Below are 17,016 nucleotides of genomic sequence, written 5' to 3'. Positions count from 1 at the left end.
TACAAGATTTGGTTATTTATTAATTAGAAACGTTGGTAGAGAGGTGAATTGATTTTCCTCGAGGTCATCATAAGAAGTAGGTGCTTCTTGTAGTATTAATGGATTGAGGTCATAAGATTTAACATACCTTTTGGTTACTTTTTATTTCTTCTTTTTGTACCTATGTATCTATCTTTTCTTTATTTTCTTTAATATTCACATCTTACTCATAATTCAAACTAAGATTTACATAACCCTAATTCTTGTCTTGGAAAAAAACTTGAGAGAGAAGAAACTTGATTTGGGTTAGTTATGAGAAAATAAGAGACTTAGGTTGATATAAATATCTTAATCCTACTTAAAATAGTCCAAAACACCATAGTATAGGGATTAAAAGAGCAGGAAGAGGCCAAAAGACCCCTGATTAAATTCTGTCGGGGGCTTCTATGCGTGCCCTTTGCAGAACTCGTTAAATAAATTACAAATCGCGAAAGAGTTTGTAGAAGATGAGGGGGTTTTATGAGTTTCTTAAGATTGGATTTACGAGATTAATCTAGTATCTGTAATCTATGTATGACCCATACTTGCTGATCATAGAAAGTTAGGATTGATTTTTGAGGTTCTAAAATATAATTCCATGAGACCATCTATGAGCCTTAAAAGGTGTCTGTGGAAATTCGGTTTTTCCTGAGTTTCAGGAATTTGGGTTACGAGCTCATCTAAGGTCTGTAAAACATTCCATTATTCATAATTTCTCTCATCCTTTCAAGTTAGATATTTCACGTTTCTTAACCTTTCTCTACGACCAAGTTTACAACCTGTAAACCATTCTACAGTCTGTAAACTTGAATCGTAAACTTTAGACCTTATTTTCCTAATTTTTGAAGTTGGTCTACGATCCCTATCTATGGTCCGTAATTACTTTTATGGCCTATAGATAGCATCTATAAAACAAAATTCCTGTAGACTTCAAAAAAAGTTTGAACTCCTTCTAGTCTGATCTGAAGTAGGAACTTTTGAGGTGTTACAAAAATATTTCATTTGAGTGTCCATTTAAAAGGTCCTAGTATTATGTTACCTCAAACTCGATATTAAGATTTTTTCCAATATAGTGTCATGCAAGGATTCTTAATTCCAAAACAGTTTGGTTCGCATGAAAGATAGCCTTTGCGATGAAAATCCGTTCTATATCGGTTGGAAAGTGAGAAAAAAAAGAGAAGTATATAGACTTGTCTGAAATATATGGCTTCTCCTTCAAAGTACAAAAAGGATAAAGCTTTGTGCTCGGGATGGGCCTCACATGTTGTTCAAGATAGGGGCCGATTTATTCAATTACATGAATTTGATCTCTCTCAGTCTTTGTCTAGGTCTTTCTACCCTGCTGTACTAACTCTGATCTTTCTATTATTGCCAATGCATTCTATTCCCTAAGGATTCTCAATCTTCATGATTGTAAAGGTCAGCATTTTCCTTTTTCTTTTCTTTTCTTTTTATCGTTCATATTTTGGTGTTAAACTTAATTGAATTTAAGAAAAGATATAGTTCTTTTCAAGTGGAGGATCACTTTATTTAATACAAAGTTGCTATAAAGCACATAGTAAAAGTGCATGGCTATTCAACCATTATGATGAACAAAGTTAATGAAAACACTAAAATTTATGTATCATTACTGAGAAACTTCTCACATCAAAACTCATAATGAATACTAATACTATGATGATAGGTTTCAGACTTATTATCACAAGTCAGTATTGTGCTCCACAATTTTTTATATTTTTTGAATGATCAATAATAACATCATTACGTTTAGTTGACAATACCTTACATTCTACATAACATACTAACAAGAATTATAAAAAAACAATGGTTGAATCTATTTTACCGCGCATATATAATAAGCATTGTAAAACCCAACAGTAAAAATTTCAAAAATCTTGAAATTGTTGAAAGAATATTTGTGTTATACTTGTATCCGAAATCTCTTGCTTTAATGAAAATACTAAATCTTATTACCTTGTTTCTTGTATTTTGATTTTGAAATTTTTGGGAGGACAATTAAGCTTGCTAGCTGCTATGTAGCCTTGTTTCTTTTTCTTTTTTCCCTTTTTATTTTTGGAAGCCTACTAATGTTTTTATAATTTAATTATTGAATGAAATATAGGAATAGTAGAAAAAAAATAAAGAAACGGTAAGTGAAAAATTTAGTAGGGAAAAAGATATAAAAGAAAGAATCAACATTTTCTAATAAAAAAAGAAGTCTTTGTTTGGCTATTTTCAATAGAATAAAAAGTTTATGTTTGAACCCATTCAATTGGTCTGGGCATGCTTGAAATTCAACCTCACAACCAAAGCATCCATCAAGGTATTTCTATAATAGGTGCTCATGAATACATTATATCCATTCCCCATATATTCTATATAGTACATAAAGTTTTTGCTAGGTTAGTTGGTGCTCGATCTTACAACACACCGCCTATGATTTCTGACCTATACTTGTATAATTACCTGATTTATGAGGGTTTTGAATACTTTTGAATTTGGAAGAAAAAAACCTGTAAAAATGTGTGCATATTTTTATATTTCTTGTAAAATTGTGCAATGTGGTAATAACACGAGTTGTTTCCATGGGTTTAGTTTAATATTACTCACTATCAATGGAGGATCCATGATTTGAAGGTTAAATGTGCCTTATCATTATGTTGATCAAATAGATCAAATAATTAACCTATTTTAGTCAAGAACTCTCATGTTCAAAATATAAAAGTTATGGAAATGAGAATATTGAGATGAATATGTGCGCTTACTAGAAGAAATATGGTTAGAAAAGAAGATATTCGAGCCAGGGTATGGCGTAAAATTTGGAAAAGATGGAGAAGGGAAGGCTGAGATAGTTCGGGCAAGTCAAGAGTAGATAGACAAACACCCTGGTGAGGAGGTGTGAGAGGTTAATGTTGGAGGGGATTGAGAAAAGGTAGGGGTAAGTTGAAGAAGTATTGAGAGAGATTATTAGGCAGGACATGATGAACCTTCAGAGGATATGACCCTTGATAAGAGAGTGTGGAGGTTGAGAATTTATGTAAAAGGCTAGTACTAAATAGTTTTGCGTCTTGTCTCTATGGTTAATATTATATACTAAAAGGGACCTGCATATATTGTTCATTTATCTAGAAAAAGCATATGACAAAGTTCTGAGAGGTTCTATGGAGATGTTTTGATACTAGAGGTCTTCCAATCATGTATACTAGAGAAATTAAGGACATACATGATGGTGGTAAGACCCAAGTGAAGATAGTAGGAGGAAACTCAGGTCACTTTCAAGGTTTGATGTGATTACCTCCCACATCTAAGGAAAGGTGCCGTGGTGCATGTTTTTTGTTAATGGCATTGTATTGATTGACGAAATATATAAAAAAGTTAAAAATAATTTGTAGGTATGAAGAAAAACACCACAGACTAAAGGTTTCATAGACTAAGATATAGTACTGTAAGACCCCAGAAGTCGGGAAGTTGCAACCAAAGAGAAATATTTAAAATTTTAGACTGACTTCAGCTTTACGAGTCACTTTATGACTCATATACAATCCTACAACTCTTAGGGACAAGTAGTGTAGTGCACCCTTGTAGTTGATCATGGACAACCTCAAAGAAAGGTCTTACGACTGTTTACGGCTCATAATCTTCTAGATGAGTCGTTTATGACTCGTAGATAAAGTTGAAAGACCATTTTTTAGATTTTCCTTAAAGTCAAGTCTAAGAACGGACTAGATGATTGGTAGTAGATGTTATGAGTCGTAGGAACGACTCATAACCAAAGTTCAAAGGCCCTCAAGTTTGTACATTTTCGGACCTGTAGGACAGATCAAGTCCACGTCCTGTAGATGAATTGATGAGTCATAATAACAACCCTTTTGAAAACTTCAGAGACTCAATTTTAAGCTCTTTTCCAAAGCCTACAGGATGTGTCGTCTTGACCACTCATCATCTTCTCTATGACCTATAGATTCAACTTGTAGGGTCAATTTCAAAGTTTTAATGAATGGTATTTGTGTCATTTTCAAAGTTCAGTTCAATGAACTAAGAGACAATTATGACCAAATACAAGTGTATATCTATCCATTCCTTTGAAATTTCCGTTGTTCTAAATAATTCTCCTATAAATCTCTAAGGCAAGGAACTCAAGTTTCTCAAGGATTCTTCTTCAAGCTACAAGCTAGAATTTCAGATTTCACCAAGGTTTCTTCTTCAATTTTGAGTAATTTCAATCAAGATATGTGGGGATTGATTCATGGGTTCTTTTAATTCATGGAGTCCCAAAGTTTTCTCAAAGTTTTTTTCAATTTTCAATAAATTATGAACCCTAGTTTTGATGAATTGCATTGGGATGTTTAAATTTTATTTTAAATTATTATCAATGATTATTCTAAGCATGTATTTACATGAATTACGTGATTTTAAGTTGAATTATGAATGTCCATGCATAAAGCTATCTCAATTATGATTTTACTGTTCAAAGATGATTGTCATGAGTTGATTATTAGTTCAATAGTTTTCGAGGAAAGTTTTTATGATTTAATGATGAAGTTATGATGATGATCAATTTATGATCAAAGAAATTTAATATGATGTGATAATTATAATTCTCACATAATCATGTTTAAAGATGGTGATAAGGATAATTTTCACTGAAGTTATGGATTCTAGTGAATCACAAAAGTTAATGAGCTACTCCTAATATGTTTATAAAGATGGATTGATCTATAGTTACTATGTTTCTCTATTATGTTATGATCATATTTTTATGAGTTTTCATTGGTATATTGACTAAACACCAAGAGGACTTCTGCATGGGGTTCGGTCTGGTATGCAGTTAGTTATCCAAGGTAATTTTAGTAGCAACCAAAAGTCCAAAAAAATATTGCCTACATAGGATTGCCTTTAGTCCTAGATAGTTGATCAACATATAGCACAGTTGAGTTGAGTTGAGTACCATGATAGAGTATACCCTGGCAAGGTAGTCTCCCCCTTCTCGATAAGGGTTTCATCAGATTCTATGTTATAGGTCGCATGGTCTAAGGTGTCGGTTAAAAGTCTTATCCCACACTAGTTGAAAAGTTAATCTATGAGTTCTATCATGAGTTTGATAATATGCATTGACCAATAGTTTTCATATGTTTTCAAAGATTTTAAGCATTATACATGTTCATTATGATTGGTCGTGCATCATATGGCATATTGTTCATGTCCCTATTATTTGTTCATGTACATCCATATACTTAGTACCTTCTATGTACTAACACATATTTTGACTATATTATCTCATAATATAGGGGCAGACAATACTCACGACCATCCTCTTCGTGGCTAGAGTTTGCTTTAGATTTGAAGGAGTTGGTGAGTCTTCATTCTATTGAGGACATGGCTTTTAGTCTCAGTATTTACTTGACTTTTCTTTACTTGTTTTGGGTGAGCTGGGAGCTTTTCCTAAGACACTTAAAAGACTAAAATAAAGGCATGTTTAGACGCGATTTGATGTAGTCCAGTTGGACATCTATTGGATTCTATTAGACCCATTCCCATGAGCTTTAACTTTCGCTTATCATTATCATGTTTCTGTAATATATGTATGCGATGTATGCTAAGATGGATTGGTTGGGTTCCCTCACATGCCAATCACCATATCGCGGCTTGGCCTATGATCGGTTCATGACAAACTTGGTATCAAAGCACAAGGTTCAGTAGAGTCCTTGAGAGTCTAACATGAGTGTTAAGTAGAGTCTTATTCATTGGTTTGAAGTGTGCTACATCCATGAATAGTATGCTATGTAATATGCTAGGAATAATCTCACTTCTTTTATGATTCATGTCGTGCGGTAGAGTGGTTAAGTCTTTCCCTCTAACGTATGTACTTTGCGATTTTTAGAATATGCCTCCACAAAGATACCCCGCTAGAAGGAATATGATCAAAGAGGAGAAACAAGCTCTGAATGATCCTTTGAATGTTCAATTCTCCAATACCGAATTTCAAGGGGCCTTCCAAGTCTTGCACAAGCTATTATGGCCTAAACTAACTGTGAAGTGGTTTCTCCTATAAACTCGAATGTTTGCACAGTAACAATAAGAGATCGTGACTTTATGAGGATGAATGCTCTAGAGTTTTAGGGTTCTAAAGTTGAAGATGATCCATAAGAGTTTGTTGATAATATCCATAAGATTGTGGACATCATGGGTGTTAGCCTAGTTGAGAAGGCGGAGTTGGCTACATATTAATTGAAGGGTGTTGCCTAAATTTGGTTTGATCAATGGATAAGCAAGAGGCTTAAAGAGACAGATTCCGTGAATTGGGATGAGTTAAAAGGAGTGTTTCTTGATCACTTCTTCCTGTTGGAGTTGAGGGAAGCCAAGGTTCAAGAGTTGATCAATATTAAGCTAGGTAGTTTGAGTGTGAGGGAGTATTCACTCAAGTTCACCTAATTGTGGAAATATGCTCCATTCATGGTTGCCGGCTCAAGAGCCCGTATGAGAAAATTTATGTTGGGTGTTTTAGATATGATCTCAAATGAGTACAAGATGGCTATGTTGATTTGGGAGATGGATGTATCTAGACTTATGACCTATGCAGAGTAAATAGAGAGTGAGAAGTTAAGGGAGAAGAATAGGGAGTCTAAGAGGTTGAGGACCGATGATGGTGATTTCTCTTATGGTAAGTACGGAGGTGGTGGAAGTCCTCATTTTACACCAAAGGTACTCCATCCAAGGATCTTCAAATGCCACTACTCCAAGGTTTGACAAGGATATGACGCTCAACCCTAAGCCTCAAGGAGGTGCTCTTGTTGGTCAAGTGACTCCCATATGCAAGAAATTTGGTAAAAACCACAACGGTTAGTGTTTAGTGGGCCTAAATGTTTACTACTGATGGGGTAAGCCGGGTCATCATGCTAAGGAATGCAAATTCAAAGATGATCATCCTCAAGGCAAAGTTTCTCAAGGTTCTCAAGTGCAACCAAAAGGTTGTCAATGCAATAATAGGTTTTATGCTCTACATAGTAGGAAAGAGGTGGAGGAGACTCCCAATATTGTTATCGGTATGCTATGGGTCTTTCACTATGATGCTTATGCCTTACTTGATTCGAGTACAAATTTGTCTTTTATTTCCCCTTATGTTACCATGAGAATTAATGTTAGCCCCAAAATGTTGTTAGAGCCTTTTTTTTGTTTATACTCTTGTAGATGAGTCAGTTGTGGCTAAAAAAGTGTATAGAAGTTGTCTGATTTTATTTTTACATAAAGTTACTCTATGTGATCTAGTTGAGCTTGAGATGACTGATTTTAACGTTATTCTTGGTATGGATTGGTTGTATGCATGTTATGCTTCTATTGATTGTAGAACCCGAGTGGTTAAGTTGTAATTCCCAAATGAGCCGATCCTAAAATAGAAAGGAAGTAATTCTATGTTCAAAGGTCAATTTATTTTGTACCTTAAATCTCGAAAAATGATTTTCAAGGGTTGTATCTTCCATCTTGTACGGGTTAGGGATAAAATTTTTGATGCCCTTACTCTAAAGTTGGTCCCTATTGTAAATGAGTTTCCAAATTTGTTTCCAGATGATCTACACAGTGTCTCTCCCAAAAGGGAGATTTATTTTGGTATATACCTCATTCCGGGTACCCAACCTATTTTTATCCCTCCTTAATGAATTTCACCAGTGGAACTAAAGGAGTTAAATGATCAATTGAAAGACTTGTTAGATAAAGGATTCATTAGACCAAGTATATCACCATGGAGTACTCTCGTGTTGTTTGTTAGAAAGAATAATGGTTCACTAAATATGTTCATCAACTACCGGCAATTGAACAAAGTAACCATCAAGAATAAATACCCAATTTTGAGGATAGATGATTTGCTTGACCAATGTCAAAGGGAAATCTACTTCTCTAAGATTCCATTCTGGTTATAACAAATTAAGGGTGAGGGAGTGTGATATTTCTAAGATATCATTTCGAACAAGATATGGCCATTATGAGTTTTTAGTTATGTCTTTTGATTTGACCAATGCCCCCGCGATATTCATAGATTTTATGAATAGGGTGTTCAAGCAATATTTGGACACATTGATAATTGTGTTCATAGATGATATTTTGTTTTACTCTTGGAGTAAGGAAGATCATGCTAATCACTTGAGGATTGTGTTGAAAACTCTAAAGGACAAGCAATTATTTTCCAAGTTCAACAAGTGTGAGTTTTGGCTAAGTGAGGAGGCTTTTCTTGGTCATATTTTTTCCAGTGAAGGTATTATGGTTGATCCTAAGAAGACCGAGGTGGTGAATAATTGGTCTAGACCGTTGTCCCCTTTGGATATTAGAAGTTTCTTAGACCTATCCGGATATTATAGGAGATTTATGGAAGGGTTTTCATCAATTTTGTCAACTTTAACTAAGTTAACTCAAATGAAGGTGAAGTTTCAATGGTCAAAAGCTTGTGAGAAAAGTTTGCAAGAGTTTAAAGATTATCTAACTACCGCTCTTATTTTGACTCTAACAAAAAGGTCCAACGGTCTCATGGTGTATTGATGCTTCAAGGGTTGTTCTTGGTTGTATGTTGATGCAACATGGTAATGTGATAGCCTATGCTTCTAGTCATTTTAAGGTGCATGAATGAAATTATCCAACCCATGACCTTGAGCTAGCAACGGTGGTGTTTACTTTGAATATTTGGAGTTATTATCTTTATGGTGTCCAAAAGTTGTATTCACCGACCACAAGAGTCTACAATGTGTGTTTAAGCAAAAGGACTTGAACCTTCAGCAAAGGAGATGACTTGAATTATTGAAGGACTATGACATGAGTGTGTTGTACCATCCGAGCAAAGCTAATATGGTTGCCTATGCACTAAGAAGATTGTCCATGAGTAGTGTGGCACATGCTAAAGAAGGTAAGAAATAATTGATTAAAGATATTAATACATTGGCACATTTAGGTGTGCAGTTGGTCGGCTCTAATGATGGAGGTGCTTTGTTTACAATGGCTCGAAATTGAATCTTGTGGTAGATGTTCAGTCTAAACAAGAACATGATCCTATGTTAGTTGAGTTGAAAAAGTTGGTTGCTGAAAAATCCATTGAGGCTTTCTCCCAAGGGAGAGATGGTGTGCTTCGTTATCAAGTTTGGTTTTCTGTGCCCAATGTTAATGGGTTAAGATAGTTGATATTGAATAAGGCCTATAGTTACCAATATTCGATTCATCCTGGTTCTTCCAAGATGTATCATGACTTGAGGGAAGTATATTGGTGGAATACCATGAAAAAGGACATAGCAAAATTTGTAACTAAGTGTCCAAATTGCCAACAAGTTAAAGTTGATCATCAAAGACCAACAGGTCTAGCCCGAGACATTAAAATTCCTACTTGGAAGTGGAAAGATGTGAATATGGACTTCATAACGGGTTCGCCTCATACTAAGAAACAACATGATTCCATTTGGGTTGTTGTAGATTGGATGACTAAGTCAGCTCATTTTCTACCAGTTTAGACTTCTTATGGTGCTGAAGACTATGCTAAGTCGTATGTTTTTGAGATGGTAAGACATCATGGCGTTATTTTGTCCATTATATTATACTGAGGTACTTAATTCACTTCACACTCTTAGAAGTCATTTCAAAAAGGTCTTGGTACAAAGGTTTATTCAAGTACCGCTTTTCATCCTCAAACTGATGGTCAAGACGAAAGAACAATTCAAACTTTAGAGAATATGTGGAGAGAGTGTGTTATTGATTTTAAAAGATTATGGGATGAACATTTTCCATTAATTCAGTTTTTTATAACAATAGTTATCACTCTAGTATCCAAATGGCTCCTTTCAAATCATTGTATAGGATAAGATGTAGATCCCTGGTGGGATGGTTTGAAGTAGGTGAGATGGCCTTGATTTGTCCAAATTTGGTAGTATATTCTATGGAGAAGGTAAGACTTATAAGGGAGAGAATTAAAACGGCTCAAAGTTGTGAAAAGTAATATTCAGATGTTAGAAAGAGGGAACTTGAATTTGAAGTAGATGATTGGGTCTATTTGAAGGTTTTACCCAAGAATGGAGTAACGCACTTTGGCAATAAAAGGAAATTAAGCCCTAGGTACATTAGCCCTTATAAGATATCGAGAAGTGTTGGTAAGGTGGCATATGAGTTAAATTTTCCACTTGAGTTAACTATGGTTCACCCGGTGTTTCACGTATCTATATTGAGAAAGTTCATGAGTGACCTAAATTTCATTGTAACATTGGAAGATGTAAGTGTTGACAAAAATTCGACATATGAGGAGGTTCCCATGAAAATTTTAGACTGGCAAGTTAAGAAGTTTAGAAATAAAGAAGTGGTGTCCGTCAAGGTAATATAGAGGAATCAAAAAGTACAAAGTGCTCCTTTAGAAGCGGAGGCGGATATGATGAAATTCTACCCATACCTCTTTCCCTCTATTCAAGCCTAAAGTAGTAAGCTATTCTTATTCAAAGTTAATTGAACTCTTACGTATTTAGTTCCTCCTATGGAATTTATATTAATAGATGTTCATGAGGTTGATTTTCAAATCATGATTTATATTAAGTTTGAAATCTTCATGTCCTATGAATTTTAAAGGTGTCATTATATTCAAATTAGGTTGCTAGTCATCTTTCTATGCCTTCCCTATGATAAGTTGATCTCATTCAAAAACCAATGTTCCTAAAGGGAAGATATTATAAGACTCGAGAAATCGGGAAGTTGGAACCAAAGAGAGATCTTTAAAATTTTAGACTGACTTCAGCTTTACGAGTCACTTTACGATTCATAGACAATCCTATGACTCATAGGAATGATTCATAGAGTGCACCTTGGTAGTTGATCATGGCCAACCTCAAAGAAAGGTCCTAGGAATTAAGTTTAAGGCTCGTAATATTATAGATGAGTCATAGAAATGACTCATAGATAGAGTTCAAAAGCCATGTTTCATAAGTTCCTCAAGGTCAAGTATATGACCTGACAGGATGATTCGTAGTAGATGTTACACCATCGTATTTTCAAGTGTTAATAAAGGGTATTTATGTCATTTTCCAAGTTTAGTTCAATGAACCTAGAAAAAATTAAGGCCAAATTTAATCCTATATCTACTCATTCCTTTGAAATTTCCCTTGTTCTAAATCATTCTCGTATAACTCTATAAGGCAAGGAACTCAAGTTTCTCAAGGATTATTCTACAAGCTACAAGTTAGGGTTTCAGATTTCACCAATGTTTCTTCATCAATTTTGAGTAATTTTAATCAAGGTATGTGGGGATTCATTCATAGGTTCCATTCACCCATGGAGTTCCAAATTTTTCTCAAAGTTTTTTTCAATTTTTAATTGATTACTAACCTTAGTTTTGATGAATTCCATTGGGCTATTTCAATTTCATTTTATATTGTTATCAACAATTATTCCAAGCATGTATTTTTACATGAATTACATGTTTTAAAGTTGAATTATGAATGCTTATGCATAAAGCTATCTCAATTATGATTTTAATGTTCAAAGATGATTTTCATGAGTTGATTATAAGTTCAATGGGTTTCGAGGAAAGTTTTCATGATTTAAAGTTGAGATTATGATTTAGTGATGAAGTTATGATGATGATCAAGCTATAATAAAATAAAGTTACTATGGTGTGATAAGTATAATACTCACACAATCATGTTTAAAGATGGTGATAAGGACAATTCTCACTCAAATTATGGATTCCTATGAATCACTAAAGTTAATGAGCTACTCCTAATATGTCTATAAAGATGGATTTATCGGTAGTTACTATATTTTCCTATTATGTTATGATCATTTTTTTATGAGTTTCTATTGGGATATTGACTAAGCACTGAGAGGACTTCTACGTGGGGTTTGGTCCTGTAACGCAGTTAGTTACCCAAGGGAATCCTAGTAGAAACCTAAATTCCTAAATTGTGTTGCCCACGTAGGATTGGTTTCATGGCCTAGATAGTGAATCCACATATAGCACAATTGCATTGCGTTGAGTACCATGACAGAGCCTTTCCTGGCAAGGTAGCCTTCCCCTTCTCGATAAGGGTTCCATAGGATTCTATGTTATAGGTAGCATGGTCTAAGATGTTGGTTAAAGGGCTTACTCCCACACAAGTTGAAAAGTTAAGCTATGATTTCTTTGATGAGTTCCATGATATACATTAACCAAGAGTTTTCATATGTTTTCAAATGTTTTAAGCCTTACTCGTGTTCATTATTTTTGGTCATGCATCATATGGCATATTGTTCATGTATCTATTACTTGTTCATGCATATCTCACATACTTAGTACCTTCTATGTACTAATGTATACTTTTCCTATATTGTCTCATAATGTAGGGGCGGACGACACTCACAACCATCCTTTTCGTGGCTAGAGTTTGCTTCGAGTACATGTCTTTCATTATCATTGTTTACACAACTTTTCTTTACTTATTTTGGTGAGGTAGGAGCTTTTCCTAAGCCCCCATCAAAAAATAAACTTGAGGCATTTTTAGACACAATTTGATGTCTGGTTGGACATCTATTGGATTCCCTTGGACCCTTTCTCTTCAACTTTTACTTCTGGTTATCTTTATCATGTTTCTTTACCTTATGTTTGCGATGTATGTTAAGATGTATTGGTTGGGGTCCCTCACATCCCAATCATCTTGATGCAGCTTGGCCCTAGTTCGGGTCATGACAAGTATGTGGAGTGCAAGTGAGGTTGGATTCTTAGTACATCTCCAAGAAAGGGAGTTCCAAGTACCTTGGGCTGTTATCCAAGGCAATGGGGAGATGGACAAGAATTTCACACATTGCATTGATGCAAAGTGGTTAAACTATATGTGATAAGAAGGTTCCACTAATACATGAAGGTAACTTCTACAAAGTAGTATTTAGATTGACTTTAATGTGTGGTATAGAGTGTTGGCCACTTAAGAACTCTCACAACCATGAAAGTTGCAAAATGGTGATGCTTAGATGGATGTGTGGGTTTACTATGAGAGATATGGTTAGAAATGAAGATATTTAGGCCAAGGTGTTGATTCTATGGCGGACAAGGTATGAAAGGTGATGCTAAAATAGGTCGTACATGCAACTTATAATATGCGGAGGAGTTGTGTGAGGTTTGATGCTAGTGGACCTGAGGAGAGGAAGTGGTAAGACAATGAAATATTGGGGAAGGATGATGTCACGCCCTGACTCTACACCCTATGTGTGGCCAATACTCAAAAAACATTATTGGATTCCATGCTAACCCTTGGCATAACTAGCTACTCAGTAGAATACTGAACTACAACAAAATAAGACTCAAATGGGTAACGTAAAGCATAAACATCACTTCTTAAATAAAAATGCTGAAAATACCCTAAATATTATATAATTCAACGTTTTAAAACATAATCTCAAGAAATATAATTGAACAAAATCTAACTATGTCTATGTTTAGTCTTTGAAGTCTCTAAATTGACTGAATAGGTACCAAAACAGGCCCATGTCTACTTCAAAAAGACTAATAATTAATGATTGAAATAAATAACTAAAGAGTTCCTCTGAATGTGAGGAGGTCTCACCAATAGCTGGAGAAATAGATCTTTAATGATGCACCTATTGTAGATCTCTATCACTTGTATCTGCATCATAAAATGATGCAGCACCAAATGAATCAGTACATGGAATATACGGTATGTAAAATAGATGAAAGAAAACTTACTCAAGAATACTCAAATAACTCAGCGGGATAAATACTAAAATACATCAACTTAGTAAAGCAAATGCAACTCAGTATAAAACCAATATTTTATTCTTCGGAGAGTTTCTCTAATCGACAATCATCAATATAGCATTGTGATGATAAAATGAACTATTGTCATTTCCATAACCATCTAATACCTTGTTAGGGTAAGGAACAAAAATTCATCTCATGGACCCAATAAAATTCTGTATCAGGGACTAAAGTGAGGATTCCCCCGAACCAACAGTATGACCCTGTCCTACACTGGCTTCGTTATTTATGTATTTTGAGTTGTTCTAAAATCTTACCCAAATAGATGCTCACTACTACTTCCAAAATATATTAATATACTTATACACTTAAGTGGATAAAAATACTCAAAATAATATCTCATTAGTCTCATGGACTTTACTTAGTGCTACTCAACTCTTCTGAACTCATTACTTCTCTTTGAAATAGTTATACTCTCAATTCAGAGAATGCATTTAAAACATAGATTTGGTTTCTCTACAAAGTTTCAAAATAAATGCATAATCTCTAACTCATTAGACTTGACCATGCTTAAAATCAGTTAATGAAAGACCTCAACTCAAATGATATATATCATGCTCAAAACTCCTTTACCAATTAAGATATGAAATTTAATCATTCTTTAAACTAAAAGCAAAGCATAGAATTAAGTAATATAGAGACCCAACTAGCTGGGCTCATGTGAATGTAAACATGAACAAAAAATTCAAGAACATGAAAACATAGGAATAATCTCAACATTAGTAAATATAGAGGGAACTCAATGAAAGATTCCATAATTAACCCTAAAACTCAACATAACTGATTGAACATCAAACTTAAACTCATACCGATTGAACGAAGATGTAGGGAACATGGAAGAAATCAGTCTAACATTGTGATTAGCCTTACATTCCCTGAAGATCAAATATCTAAGAGAAACCTGAAGAACTTGAGAAGAATGCTTGAACCCTAGATTTTCTACTCTCCAATTTGTTTCTCTCAAGATATTCTAAGTGTTAATGAGAGAAAAAGGCATGTTGGATATTGATAAGGGACCTGGATTAGTCCCACAATATTAGGATTTTTCTTGGGAAAGGTTGGGAAAAGACGGATATAGCCCTCATTAGAATTTCTACTAGTTGTCTATGGGTCCTTCCTACGGACCATAAAAATTTCTATGGGACGTATACGGGCGCTTTTGTAGGAACTGGGGTCCAAAATTGGACCTCATTAAGTAAGATCATATTGGTTCTACGGAACCTTTATACGGGCTATTGACCCTATGATCGATTAGAGAGGGTGCTCATTGAATAACTAGGGGTCTCACGAGGGTTGGGGTCTACGGACCCTTTTTTAGGTTGTAGACTCGGGTCGTAGGATATTGGTGCACCTTCTAGTAGCTACTGAAATGTGACACGAGTCTACAGGTGACACTACGTGTCATAGGTCTAGCTTGTATGAAAGGTTCTGAGATTTATGCTTAGGACATCCCATATGGATCCATCCTACGGTCCGTAGAAACTTCTATAGTCTATAGGAGTTACTTATAGGATAAATCTCAGGATCTCTAATTTTCACGAAGTGTTTGGGGAACCTACGAGCCATCCCTATGGATCGTAGGTGGACTTGTGGTCCACTAAATTAGTATACTATACATACTTTCTCATGGCTCCAAGCATTTGATCTAAGTTAGGATTATATTGGGTATTACAATATATCTCCCTTGGGATTATTAGTCCTCGAATGATGACCGATCTAAGAATTTTCTCAATTTACGAATGCAATGCAATAACTCAAGGACTTAAACTCATGAATAACTACTCAAATACTCAAGAATACACTAAATTATAGATGGGGAAAAGAGTGTTACCTTTCTTCATCGACACTAGGAGAGACAAATAGAAGCGCATACTTGGATTTCATATCCTCTTCAGCTTCCCATATAACCTCCTCAACATACTTGTTTCTCCATAAAACTTTGACTGAAGTAGTCTCTTTGGTCCTCAATTTGTGAACTTGACAATCAAGAATTTCAATAGGAATCTCCTCATAGGATAAGCTATATTTCACACCAATGTTTCTTATAGGAACAATGTGTGAAGGATCTCCCAAATACTTTTTAGGCATGAAAATATGAAACATTGGTGAATGGTTGCTAACTATGATGTTAATGTTAGCTCTAACTCATAAGTGTCACGACCTAACCCCGTAGGCCGCGACTAGGGTTCGACTTGGACCATCGTATACATACCTATAAGCTCTAGTCAAATCGAACTATGAACAAAGTGATACTACTCCTAAAAACCCCAATGAGTCAAAACCTTTTCATGTACATGTAGCCTCTTTCATTCGTATTATATCATGAAAGGGCACGAAAGCCAACAAGGCTACTGTAATATAAAAATATTTACAACATGTCATATAGGTACAACAGAGACACATTCACAAACAACCTACATACATATGTCTACAAACCTCTAAGAGTTATAAACAGTAACATATGGTGGGATAGGGCCCCTGTTGTACCCCTAAATAAACAAATGCAAACATCAAATGACCAGCACCAAAAGCTAGGCTTCAGAACAATGGAGTGCTTCCAACATAGATGAGCGGAAATCCTAAGCTGGCATATCTCCGAAATAAACATTTGTACCTGCGGGCATGAAATATAGCCCCCCGTAGAAAGAGGATCAGTACGATACATGTACTGAGTATATAAAGAATAAAATCTCATAATTGAGATAATAACTGAAATAGGGATGAGGAACACAAGTATAATAGTTAATAAAGAACTATACTTGCATCATATAACATGAGGGCATATATGTACTACTAGCATTGTGGAACGTACATCCTGATCCATATTTAGTAAAATAATGCCAAGGAATGTATCGCCTGATCCATATAGTAAATAATACCGAGGAATGTATGGCCCAATCCATGCATGCCTATCTATCATATCTGGCCTTTTAGTGAGGGACTCGGTGAAAGAGTAGTGTACATATCATACCACACCCGAACTATTATAGGAATCGGTGCCATTATTACATAGTAAAATACACCAACGAATGTTCGGCCCAATTCATAATTTAAAATAATGCCAAGGAATATATGGCCCGATCTATAATTTAAAATAATGTTGAGGAACGTATGGCTCGATCCTTATATAATAAAATATGCCGAGGTACGTTCGGCCCGATCCTTATATATCATCATATCTATCCGGCCCAGGACTCGGTAAATTATTATATTATCGCATCTCCATATCTTCATAT

This window comes from Solanum dulcamara, chromosome 11 (assembly GCF_947179165.1).
Source record: "Solanum dulcamara chromosome 11, daSolDulc1.2, whole genome shotgun sequence".
NCBI lineage: Eukaryota > Viridiplantae > Streptophyta > Magnoliopsida > Solanales > Solanaceae > Solanum > Solanum dulcamara.
This window is presented reverse-complemented; position numbering follows the sequence as displayed.